Here is a 13,147-nt window from a genome sequence, read left to right on the forward strand (position 1 = left end):
GGCGTCAGTTCTTCTTCAGTCTTCCTTATTCACTATCCAGCTCTCACATGCATAGGAGGCAGTTGAAAACACCATGGCATGGGTCAGGTGCACCTTAGTCTTCAAGGTGACGTCTTTGCTTTTCAACACTTTGAAGAGGTCTTTTGCAGCAGATTTGCCCAATGCAGTGTCTTTTGATTTCCTGACTGCTGCTTCCATGGGTGTTGATTGTGGATCCAAGTAAAATGAAATCCTTGACAACTTCAGTCTTTTCTCCGTTTATCATGATGTTGCTTATTGGTCTAGTTGTGAGAATTTTTGTTTTCTTTACGTTGAGGTGTAATCCGTACTGATGGCTGTGGTCTTTCATCTTCATCAGTATGTGCTTCAAGTTCTCTTCACTTTCAGCAAGCAAAAAAAGGACATTAGTTTTGCTTAAAAGGGACCAAGACTGCTCAGATTACCAAAAAATCCTCTGGGCTCCAACCCCAGGCATTTTACTAGAAGGGAGCAGGTGAAAAACTTCATTGACTGCTTTTTAATGATGTTTTATTTATTATGATCCACCACGAATTTAAAGAACAACACATTTCAAGGACATTTAAAGATTTTTGATCTTCCTTTTCAGGCTTTTTTTTTTTTTTTTGGTGACTGGAACAGAGTGAAAGAATAAAACTAATTTATCTTCTAAATTTAGGCACAATTTTACCAAAATGCAATTTTGCATTTCCTGTATGCCTTTCTGGAGCTCTGGTGGCACAGTAGTGAATAGCTCTAGCTGCCAACGAATAGATCTGCAGTTCGAATGCACCATCCACTCCTTAGAAACGCTATTGGGCAGTTCTTTTCTGTCCTATAGGGTTGCTAGGAGTTAGAAATGACTCAGCGGCAGTGAGTTTTGGAGTTTTATGTGCCTTTTGGTCATTCAGCTCATAGACAGCCTTTCCTTCCCCTTCCTATTGTTTTTGGGGTTCCTAGGCCTCCTGTTTGCTTCCCTCCCTCTTCCTTGACTAACTGCCAGAATGAAGTAGTGGCTTAGCGGAGACTTTGAGTCAGGCTATGTGGGTTGCAGCCCTGACTCTGTCATATATTTCGTGATCTTGAAAAAGTTACTTCAAAACTTTCTGTGCTTCAGTTTCCCCATATGCAAAATTGAGATAACAATGATTCTGTTTTCTGATTCTTATGGGGTTTAAGTGAGCTAATACCTAAAAAGTGCCCTGACTCCAAGTAAGTGCTCAATAAGTGTCATTCCTGCAGTGTTGGGAAGCAGGCTGCCATTTGTTATGTCTGTGAATATAGATACAAAACAGGCACGTGTGAAGGCCTAGGGGGTTTATCTAAACTCGTTAGATAAAATGTGGCTGAGCTGGATTCTAACCCATGTAGTCTGGCTCCAGGACTCCCGACACTGACCATTTTGCATCCAGAGAGTCCAAGCTTCAGCACAAAGACGTACTGTTTAGTACATGGATTTCGTGATAGCCATTTCGGCTGATAGTTTTTGTTTCCTTTCTGATTCTTGCCTGCATTTAGTTAGTTGTAGTTGCCAGAGAACCAGGTTTGCGTGTTGTCTTTTTCCTTCCTTTTACTTTCAGCCTTTCTTTGTCCTTAAAAGTGTGTCTCCTGTAAACGGTGTATACCCATTAAAAACCCATTGCTGTCAAGTTGATTCTGATTCACAGTGGCCCTATAGGACAGAGTAGAGCTGCCCCGAAGGGTTTACAGGGCTGTAATCTTTTAATCTTTAGTGGTTAAGTGCTACGGCTGATAACCAAAGGGTCGGCAGTTCGAATCCACCAGGCACTCCTTGGAAGCTCTATGAGGCAGCTCTACTCTGTCCTATAGGGTCGCTATAAGTCGGAATCGACATGACGGCACTGTTGTTTTTTTTTTTTTTAATCTTTACGGAAGCAGACTGCCACATCTTTCTCCTGTGGAGCAGCTGGTGGGTTCAAACCGGCGACCTTTCAGTTTGCAGCCAAGTATTTAACCACTGTGCCACCAGGGCTCTGAGCATTAGGTCCCCCTTTGGTGTAAAGACAGATTACATACTTTCCCCTCTCCTCGCGGTTTCGAAAGGGATATCACCTCCACGGAGAGAGGAATTTGCCTGACAAAGACACTAAAAATATAAAATAGGCTGAAATAAGGAAGAATAAAGGATTTTGTTGGAAACCGACTTGTGTTACATACCATTTAAGTAAAATAAGACATTGCCAATACAACACGTAGACGCCTCTCTTAACACTTGGCTGATTTCCTTTACCCAGGTTTTAAATTCTTGTCAGAATTAGAAATTTAAATTTTTGATTCAGTTTTCTGTTATACGTCATTGCTATTTGTAGGTGAGACTAGTTTCCCTTTGACTCCCTGATCCAGATAAAGTAATTTAGTAATGGAGCTCTTGACCTGCTGGGTGTAGGCAAAATAAATGTGATACTTTATGCTGGAATCGGGCAGCATTTTTCTGTGAATCTTAAGATATCTACTTGGTGAAAGTGAGTTAAGTTATTTTAGAAACTGTAAATAGTCATTTGGTAATGAGGTGCGTGGTTTCATTTGTTTTAATAGAGTCCTTACTAAAGGATAGTGCGTCTGTACCCCGTGGATCCAAAGCCTCCATAGGCCAAGTGATGAGACAGCCCCCTCGTCTTTGCTGACGATGACTCATTACAGGTGATCGATGACCTCTCTGACTTTTCAGTTCCTGTTTGTGTGCAGAGGAGAAAATCCTCATCTGTTTGATAGGCCATCCTCCAAAATTCTGAACCCATTTTATGTAATCATAACCCGACACTGTATTGCCTAGTCAGAGGCAGAGAAATGATAAGGTGGGCAGGCTTTCCCTGTCAAATGTTTATGGAATTTGGTTTGTGGTAGCCTTATCTCTTCCAACCAGGATTCTTCTCCCCTTTTTTCTCGGGAAAGCATCTCCCTGTAGTTAAAATGGCATAGGGACGAGGCGGAGCCAAGATAGCGGACTAGGCAGACGCTACCTCGGATCCCTCTTACAACAAAGACACGGAAAAACAAGTGAATCGATCACATACATAACAATCTACGAACCCTGAACAACAAACACAGATTTAGAGATGGAGAACGAACTAATACGGGGAAGCAGCGATTGTTTCCAGAGCCTGGAGCCAGCATACCAGTCAGGTACGGCACAAGCACAGAGACCTGCTCCACCCCCTGAACTAACCCCGGGAGGGGGACTAGCCGGATCCACGGGCGGCGTGGGACGCAGCCGTTAGGAGAAGTCCCCGGGAGGCAGTGACTGATCTTGGAGCAGAAAGAGCAGCATCCGAGCCGGGGAACCGTCCCACAGGGATTTGGACTGCACGCAGGTACGCCATAAACACGGAGAGTTGCTCCACCCCTTGAACTAACCCCGGGAAGGTGACCATCCGGGTCGCGCGGGCGGCGTGGGACGCAGCCGGTAGGAGAAGTCCCCGGGAGGCAGCGACTGGTATTGGAGCGGGGAGAACAGCGTTCCAGCCGGGACACTCGGTCGCGGCACAAGCACGGGGAGCTACTCCACCAATCTGAACTAACCCCGGGAGGGGGCCCACCTGGTTCACGGGGGCGGCACGGCCACGCGGCTGGAGGGACGAGAAGTCCCTGGGAGGCAGCGACTGATTTTGGAGTCAAGAGTGCACCGTCCCAGTAGGGGAGCCTTGACGCTGGGCGTGGGGCTGGAAGCGGAGGATCTGACCGTGACTCCAGCGGGCCAGACCCCCCGGGGGCAATCTCCACACAGACAGCACACATAGGCGACGCGCCCGCGGGAATCTCAGATATAATAGTCATTCCAAGCAAGACAAGCAACTCTGGCTATATTCTGAGGTGCTACTCTCCTATCTCTCTGTTCCCTCCCCCACCCTCCCCAGGCGGCTTCATTAACATCTGAATAGCCTGAGCCAGAGGGAGAACTCTGATAGGGATCTGACTGCAGTTTTTTTTTAGCGGATTTTCTGGAAAAACTAGTTTCCCAGTGATGGCTCGGAGACAACAATCCATATCAAACCACTTAAAGAAGCAGACCGTGACAGCTTCTCCAACTCCCCAAACAAAAGAATCAAAATCTTTCCCAAATGAAGATACAATTTTGGAATTATCAGATACAGAATATAAAAAACTAATTTACAGAATGCTTAATGATATCACAAATGAAATTAGGATATCTGCAGAAAAAGCCAAGGAACACACTGATAAAACTGTTGAAGAACTCAAAAAGATTATTCAAGAACATACTGGAAAAATTAATAAGTTGCAAGAATCCATAGAGAGACAACATGTAGAAATCCAAAAGATTAACAATAAAATAACAGAATTAGACAACACACTAGGAAGTCAGAGGAGCAGACTCAAGCAATTAGAATGCAGACTGGGACATCTGGAGGACCAGGGAATCAACACCAACATAGCTGAAAAAAAATCAGATAAAAGAATTAAAAAAAATGAAGAAACCCTAAGAATTATGTGGGACTCTATCAAGAAGGATAACCTGCGGGTGATTGGAGTCCCAGAACAGGGAGGGGGGACAGAAAACACAGAGAAAATAGTTGAAGAACTTCTGACAGAAAACTTCCCTGACATCATGAAAGACGAAAGGATATCTATCCAAGATGCTCATCGAACCCCATTTAAGATTGATCCAAAAAGAAAAACACCAAGACATATTATCATCAAACTCACCAAAACCAAAGATAAACAGAAAATTTTAAAAGCAGCCAGGGAGAAAAGAAAGGTTTCCTTCAAGGGAGAATCAATAAGAATATGTTCTGACTACTCAGCAGAAACCATGCAGGCAAGAAGGGAATGGGACGACATATACAGAACACTGAAGGAGAAAAACTGCCAACCAAGGATCATATATCCAGCAAAACTCTCTCTGAAATATGAAGGCGAAATTAAGATATTTACAGACAAACACAAGTTTAGAGAATTTGCAAAAACCAAACCAAAGCTACAAGAAATACTAAAGGATATTGTTTGGTCAGAGAACCAGTAATATCAGATATCAGCACAACACAAGGTCACAAAACAGAACGTCCTGATATCAACTCAAATAGGGAAATCACAAAAACAAACAAATTAAGATTAATTAAAAAAAAAATACACATAACAGGGAATCATGGAAGTCAATAGGTAAAAGATCACAATAATCAAAAAGAGGGACTAAATACAGGAGGCATTGAACTTCCATATGGAGAGTGATACAAGGCGATATAGAACAATACAAGTTAGGTTTTTACTTAGAAAAATAGGGGTATATAATGAGGTAACCACAAAAAGGTATAACAACTCTATAACTCAAGACAAAAACCAAGAAAAACGTAACGACTCAACTAACATAAAGTCAAACACTATGAAAGTGAGGATCTCACAATTTACTAAGAAAAACGCCTCAGCACAAAAAAGTATGTGGAAAAATGAAATTGTCAACAACACACATAAAAAGGCATCAAAATGACAGCACTAAAAACTTATTTATCTATAATTACCCTGAATGTAAATGGACTAAATGCACCAATAAAGAGACAGAGAGTCACAGACTGGATAAAGAAACACGATCCATCTATATGCTGCCTACAAGAGACACACCTTAGACTTAGAGACACAAACAAACTAAAACTCAAAGGATGGAAAAAAGTATATCAAGCAAACAATAAGCAAAAAAGAAGAGGAGTAGCAATATTAATTTCTGACAAAATAGACTTTAGACTTAAATCCACCACAAAGGATAAAGAAGGACACTATATAATGATAAAAGGGACAATTGATCAGGAAGACATAACCATATTAAATATTTACGCACCCAATGACAGGGCTGCAAGATATATAAATCAAATTTTAACAGAACTGAAAAGCGAGATAGATACCTCCACAATTATAGTAGGAGACTTCAACACACCCCTTTCGGAGAAGGACAGGACATCCAGTAAGAAGCTCAACAGAGACACGGAAGATCTAATTACAACAATCAACCAACTTGACCTCATTGACTTATACAGAACTCTCCACCCAACTGCTGCAAAATATACTTTTTTTTCTAGCGCACATGGAACATTCTCTAGAATAGACCACATATTAGGTCATAAAACAAACCTTTGCAGAGTCCAAAACATCGAAATATTACAAAGCATCTTCTCAGACCACAAGGCAATAAAACTAGAGATCAATAACAGAAGAACGAGGGAAAAGAAATCAAATACTTGGAAAATGAACAATACCCTCCTGAAAAAAGACTGGGTTATAGAAGACATCAAGGAGGGAATAAGGAAATTCATAGAAAGCAACGAGAATGAAAATACTTCCTATCAAAACCTCTGGGACACAGCAAAAGCAGTGCTCAGAGGTCAATTTATATCAATAAATGCACACATACAAAAAGAAGAAAGAGCCAAAATCAGAGAACTGTCCCTACAACTTGAACAAATAGAAAGTGAGCAACAAAAGAATCCATCAGGCACCAGAAGAAAACAAATAATAAAAATTAGAGCTGAACTAAATGAATTAGAGAACAGAAAAACAATTGAAAGAATTAACAAAGCCAAAAGCTGGTTCTTTGAAAAAATTAACAAAATTGATAAACCATTGGCTAGACTGACTAAAGAAATACAGGAAAGGAAACAAATAACCCGAATAAGAAATGAGAAGGACCACATCACAACAGAACCAAATGAAATTAAAAGAATCATTTCAGATTATTATGAAAAATTGTACTCTAACAAATTTGGAAACCTAGAAGAAATGGATGAATTCCTTGAAAAACACTACCTACCTAAACTAACACATTCAGAAGCAGAACAACTAAATAGACCCATAACAAAAAAAGAGATTGAAACGGTAATCAAAAAACTCCCAACAAAAAAAAGTCCTGGCCCGGACGGCTTCACTGCAGAGTTCTACCAAATTTTCAGAGAAGAGTTAACACCACTACTACTAAAGGTATTCCAAAGCATAGAAAATGACGGAATACTACCCAACTCATTCTATGAAGCCACCATCTCCCTGATACCAAAACCAGGTAAAGACATTACAAAAAAAGAAAATTATAGACCTATATCCCTCATGAACATTGATGCAAAAATCCTCAACAAAATTCTAGCCAATAGAATCCAACAACACATCAAAAAAATAATTCACCCTGATCAAGTGGGATTTATACCAGGTATGCAAGGCTGGTTTAATATCAGAAAAACCATTAATGTAATCCATCACATAAATAAAACAAAAGACAAAAACCACATGATCTTATCAATTGATGCAGAAAAGGCATTTGACAAAGTCCAACACCCATTTATGATAAAAACTCTTACCAAAATAGGAATTGAAGGAAAATTCCTCAACATAATAAAGGGCATCTATGCAAAGCCAACAGCCAATATCACTCTAAATGGAGAGAACCTGAAAGCATTTCCCTTGAGAACGGGAACCAGACAAGGATGCCCTTTATCACCGCTCTTATTCAACATCGTGTTGGAAGTCTTAGCCAGGGCAATCAGGCTAGACAAAGAAATAAAAGGTATCCGGATTGGCAAGGAAGAAGTAAAGTTATCACTATTTGCAGATGACATGATTATATACACAGAAAACCCTAAGGAATCCTCCAGAAAACTACTGAAACTAATAGAAGAGTTTGGCAGAGTCTCAGGTTATAAAATAAACATACAAAAATCACTTGGATTCCTCTACATCAACAAAAAGAACACCGAAGAGGAAATAACCAAATCAATACCATTCACGGTAGCCCCCAAGAAGATAAGATACTTAGGAATAAATCTTACCAAGGATGTAAAAGACCTATACAAAGAAAACTACAAAGCTCTACTACAAGAAATTCAAAAGGACATACTTAAGTGGAAAAACATACCTTGCTCATGGATAGGAAGACTTAACATAGTAAAAATGTCTATTCTACCAAAAGCCATCTATACATTTAACGCACTTCCGATCCAAATTCCAATGTCATATTTTAAGGGGATAGAGAAACAAATCACCAATTTCATATGGAAGGGAAAGAAGCCCCGGATAAGCAAAGCACTACTGAAAAAGAAGAAGAAAGTGGGAGGCCTCACCTTACCTGACTTCAGAACCTATTATACAGCCACAGTAGTCAAAACAGCCTGGTATTGGTACAACAACAGACACATAGACCAATGGAACAGAATTGAGAACCCAGACATAGATCCATCCACGTATGAGCAGCTGATATTTGACAAAGGACCAGTGTCAATTAACTGGGGAAAAGACAGCCTTTTTAACAAATGGTGCTGGCATAACTGGATATCCATTTGCAAAAAAATGAAACAGGACCCATACCTCACACCATGCACAAAAACTAACTCCAAGTGGATCAAAGACCTAAACATAAAGACTAAAACGATAAAGATCATGGAAGAAAAAATTGGGACAACCCTAGGAGCCCTAATACAAGGCATAAACAGAATACAAAACATTACCAAAAATGATGAAGAGAAACCCGATAACTGGGAGCTCCTAAAAATCAAACACCTATGCTCATCTAAAGACTTCACCAAAAGAGTAAAAAGACCACCTACAGATTGGGAAAGAATTTTCAGCTATGACATCTCCGACCAGCGCCTGATCTCTAAAATCTACATGATTCTGTCAAAACTCAACCACAAAAAGACAAACAACCCAATCAAGAAGTGGGCAAAGGATATGAACACACATTTCTCTAAAGAAGATATTCAGGCAGCCAACAGATACATGAGAAAATGCTCTCGATCATTAGCCATTAGAGAAATGCAAATTAAAACTACGATGAGATTCCATCTCACACCAGCAAGGCTGGCATTAATCCAAAAAACACAAAATAATAAATGTTGGAGAGGCTGCGGAGAGATTGGAACTCTCATACACTGCTGGTGGGAATGTAAAATGGTACAACCACTTTGGAAATCTATCTGGCGTTATCTTAAACAGTTAGAAATAGAACTACCATACAACCCAGAAATCCCACTCCTCGGAATACACCCTAGAGATACAAGAGCCTTCACACAAACAGATATATGCACACCCATGTTTATTGCAGCTCTGTTTACAATAGCAAAAAGTTGGAAGCAACCAAGGTGTCCATCAACGGATGAATGGGTAAATAAATTGTGGTATATTCACACAATGGAATACTACGCATCGATAAAGAACAGTGACGAATCTCTGAAACATTTCATAACATGGAGGAACCTGGAAGGCATTATGCTGAGCGAAATGAGTCAGAGGCAAAAGGACAAATACTGTATAAGACCACTATTATAAGATCTTGAGAAATAGTAAACCTGAGAAGAACACATACTTTTGTGGTTACGAGGGGGGGAGGGAGGGAGGGTGGGAGAGGGTTTTTTTATTGATTAATCAGTAGATAAGAACTGCTTTAGGTGAAGGGAAAGACAACACTCAATACATGGAAGGTCAGCTCAATTGGACTGGACCAAAAGCAAAGAAGTTTCCGGGATAAAATGAATGCTTCAGAGCTCAGCGGAGCAAGCGCGGGGGTCTGGGGAACATGGTTTGCGGGGACTTCTAAGTCAATTGGCAAAATAATTCTATTATGAAATCATTCTGCATCCCACTTTGAAATGTGGCGTCTGGGGTCTTAAATGCTAACAAGCAGCCATCTAAGATGCAGCAATTGGTCTCAACCCACCTGGAGCAAAGGAAAATGAAGAACACCAAGCCCACATGACAACTAAGAGCCCAAGAGACAGAAAGGGCCACATGAACCAGAGACCTACATCATCCTGAGACCAGAAGAACTAGTTGGTGCCCGGCCACAATCGATGACTGCCCTGACAGGGAGCTCAGCAGAGGACCCCTGAGGGAGCAGGAGAGCAGTGGGATGCAGACCCCAAATTCTCATAAGAAGACCAAACTTAATGGTCTGACTGAGACTGGAGGAATCCCGGCGGTCATGCTCTCCAGACCTTCTGTTGACACAGGACAGGAACCATCCCTGAAGACAACTCATCAGACATGAAAGGGACTGGTCAGCGGGTGGGAGAGAGACGCTGATGAAGAGTGAGCTAATTATATCAGGTGTACACTTGAGATTGTGTTGGCAACTCTTGTCTGGAGGGGGGATGGGAGGATAGAGAGAGAGGGAAGCCGGCAAAATTGTCAAGAAAGGAGAGACTGAAAGGGCTGACTCAAGACGGGGAGAGTAAGTGGGAGTAGGGAGTGAGATGTATGTAAACTTATATGTGACAGACTGATTGGATTTGTAAACGTTCACTTGAAGCTTAATAAAAGTTATTATAAAAAAAAAAAAAAAAAAAAAATTCACCATGAAAAAAAAAAAAAAAAAAATGGCATAGGGACTTCATCAGAATCGAAGTTCCTGCAGAAATAGCCCCCATCTGGTCGGCACAGGGAGGGTAATGACATTCTCAAAGAATTCGCATGACAGAGTTTGCGTCTTCCTGGTGCCCAGCAGGCTGGGGGCGGGTTGCAGCTGACAAGATTGATACTGCCCCATAAATCCTGAAGCTCGGGCCTGTAGGGAACAGGCCTTAGCAGGCGCTGCCACGCACATGGCCGTCTGTGGGGCTCGGAGGGCTGCGAGGTGGTTTTGTTTCACTGTTTACCATTTGCAGTCTGCCTTCTAATCTCATTAAAAATAATTGGTCATTTATTTCTTTGAGATCAAACATTGTTACAAACCATGTTTACCAATATTTATGGAAACGCAGATGCCTGGAGCTGCCCTGGTTGCTCCCAGTCCCCCCAGAAGCCGGTCTGAGGCCTGCTGCAATGATGCCCACTTCCTGGTTGCCTTCTTTATGTGACCAGTAACAGTAAGTACATTTAAAAATGTATGAAAGTTTAATGAATAGCCAGTGAGAACAGAGGACGACTTTTATAACAAGCTTAATATCTTGGCTCAAGGGACATAACATTTTAGTAAAATCAGGATTTGTATGGTTATCCTAGCAATGCCTTCACTTCTGGCTTCGTATAAAAATGTCTAAATAAAATACCGGCCGCCATCTCTGGCCATTGTTGGCATCTGCTCCACCTGGAGCCTGCTCGGGCAGGGACATCTGGGCCAGGGTCCCCCAGGTCTCTGTCACATCAGCTTGTGCAGCTGAAGGGTCGAGGGGGTGTATCAGATGCCAGCTGTCTTTACAGTTGAGATGTTTCTGGGAAAAATACAGGCAGAACCACCCCAAAAGGTAGCTTTTTGTATTGTTCTAAGTAAGCTCACGCATAATTTCTACCTTTCCCCTTCTAGTTACTACACTTTAAAACAAGTCTTGATGTGTTGTTATTATTTTTACAAGAGCAGCCTATTGGGTGGACGCTGTGGAGAAAGTATTCTGATGTAAACAAGGGGGGAGCCTCATTTCTTAATTTCCAATGCGATATAAAGCTGCTGGCCAGCTGACACTAGTCTTAATTTATGATCTGTTTAACCTTTGTATTTCCCAGCCACAACCTTCCCTCCCCAAGACGCGGATCTGTGTACGCACGCATTTTAGGGTGAACATGCAGTGGTAGATGGCGTTGTGAATCTTAGCGCATGAGGGAGGGGATTTCGTTGAGCACGTTGATGTGCGTGGGGCATGCCGTCCTGCCTGCTTGTTCTGTGCTCCGTCAGCAGCTGGAGACTCTTCCAGTCGAACTCAGTCCCACCTCCCAGCTTCTGAACTCCAGGTGTTTGAGTCAGAATAGACCTTTCAGGTACACAGGTGACAGTGGAGTGGCTGTCTTTCTTTCTTTTTTGCTTCTTACATTCAAATGATTTTAGATCTGCAGCAAAGTTGCAAAAATAGCAGAGAAAGTTTCACGTACCACGGGGTCACCATGAGTTGGAGCCAACTCAGCAGCCGCTAACAACAGCAGTTTTACCTGGTGTTAACACCCTACATAACCGCAGTTATTGTTAGATGTCATCAAGTTGCTTCCCACTCACAGTGACCCTGTGTACAACAGAACGAAACACTGCCTGGTCCTGCGCCATCCTCAAACATAGCAGTGGTGATAACCATAGTACGGTGATCAAAACCAGGGAACCAACATTGGTATAATACTAAACACCCTGTTTGCATGTCACTAGTTCTGACATCCGACCCAGGATCCCACGTGCTGTTCAGTTGTCATGTCTCGTTAGTCTCCTGTAACTTCCGATGGTTGCTCAGTCTTTCCTTCCAGGACCTTGCCTCTTTTGAAGACTACTGCTCAATTATTTTGTAGAATGCCTCTTGTTTGGCATTGCTGAGGTTGTCTCACAACTAGGTTGAGGTTCTGCGTTTTTGCACAGATGTGATGGCGTGCCCTTCTCAGAGCATCATACCATGGGATACGTGAAGTTGATGTGTCGTAACACTGGCTAGGGTGGAATCTACTGAGTTTCCCCAACTCTGAAGTTTCTGTTTTTCCCTTTCTAACTAATAAATGTCTTGGGGAAGTATTTTGAGACCATGCAAATATCCCAGCTCTCCTTAGCTTTTTGTCCACCAATTTTATCATCTGTCACTACTTTTATAGCCTGTTAGTGAATCTTGCCTGCAACAATTTCTATTGTGTCATTAGCCTGATTTGTATTTTTCTCACTCCTTCTCAATTTACCATATGGGATTCATCTGTAAGGAAGAGCATCCCTTCTCCCCTACTTACTGATTTATTCAGTGAACTATTTATATCAGCCTCGGCTCTTGGATATTTATCCTGTTTTATGGGTATAGTTCGATACTGTTATTATCTTATCTTGTTGTTTAGATAGCTTCAGCTTTGTCTGTTGGGAATCCCTTGTGGTTGGTTCCAGTGTCTTTTTGACATACTTCATCCTTTTTCTAACACTTCCTTATGTTCTAGCACCACAGTGTAATGATGCAGACTTATCTTTTCCCTGCCCCAGCCCTGAACTCAGTCACTTCTCCAAGGAGTCCTGGTTCCTTCTGCTGGAGAATGGTATTTAGGAACCACAATCTGGGCACTGGATGTGCTCATTTCTACTGGTGTGTTATTGCTTCTATCTCCCCTCAGCAGACAGAGGAAATATATGTATGTGTACTGTTACAGATTGAATTGTGTCCCCTCAAAATGTGTGTCAACTTGGCTAGGCCATGATTCTCAGTATTGTGTGATTGTCCACCATTTTGTCATCTGATGTGATTTTCCTATTTGTTGTAAATCC

General features: G+C 41.7%; 1 protein-coding gene across 4 annotated transcripts in view; it reads left to right on the top strand.

The window, feature by feature from the left end:
- The window catches only part of LOC126059900 (uncharacterized), a 107,327-nt gene that overhangs the window by 21,189 nt on the left and 72,991 nt on the right, over window positions 1–13,147 (top strand). For 2 of the 4 annotated variants that reach the window (XM_049855949.1, XM_049855950.1), the window contains exons 2-3: window positions 2,554–2,658; window positions 10,701–10,805. The exons of 1 other annotated variant lie outside the window; for it this stretch is intronic. The gene's annotated coding sequence lies outside the window, so the exon portion shown is untranslated. The remainder of the gene's footprint in view (window positions 1–2,553; window positions 2,659–10,700; window positions 10,806–13,147) is intronic. One more of the 4 variants, XM_049855948.1, reaches the window with a different exon arrangement.

This window comes from Elephas maximus, chromosome 16 (genome assembly GCF_024166365.1).
Source record: "Elephas maximus indicus isolate mEleMax1 chromosome 16, mEleMax1 primary haplotype, whole genome shotgun sequence".
Lineage (NCBI taxonomy): Eukaryota > Metazoa > Chordata > Mammalia > Proboscidea > Elephantidae > Elephas > Elephas maximus.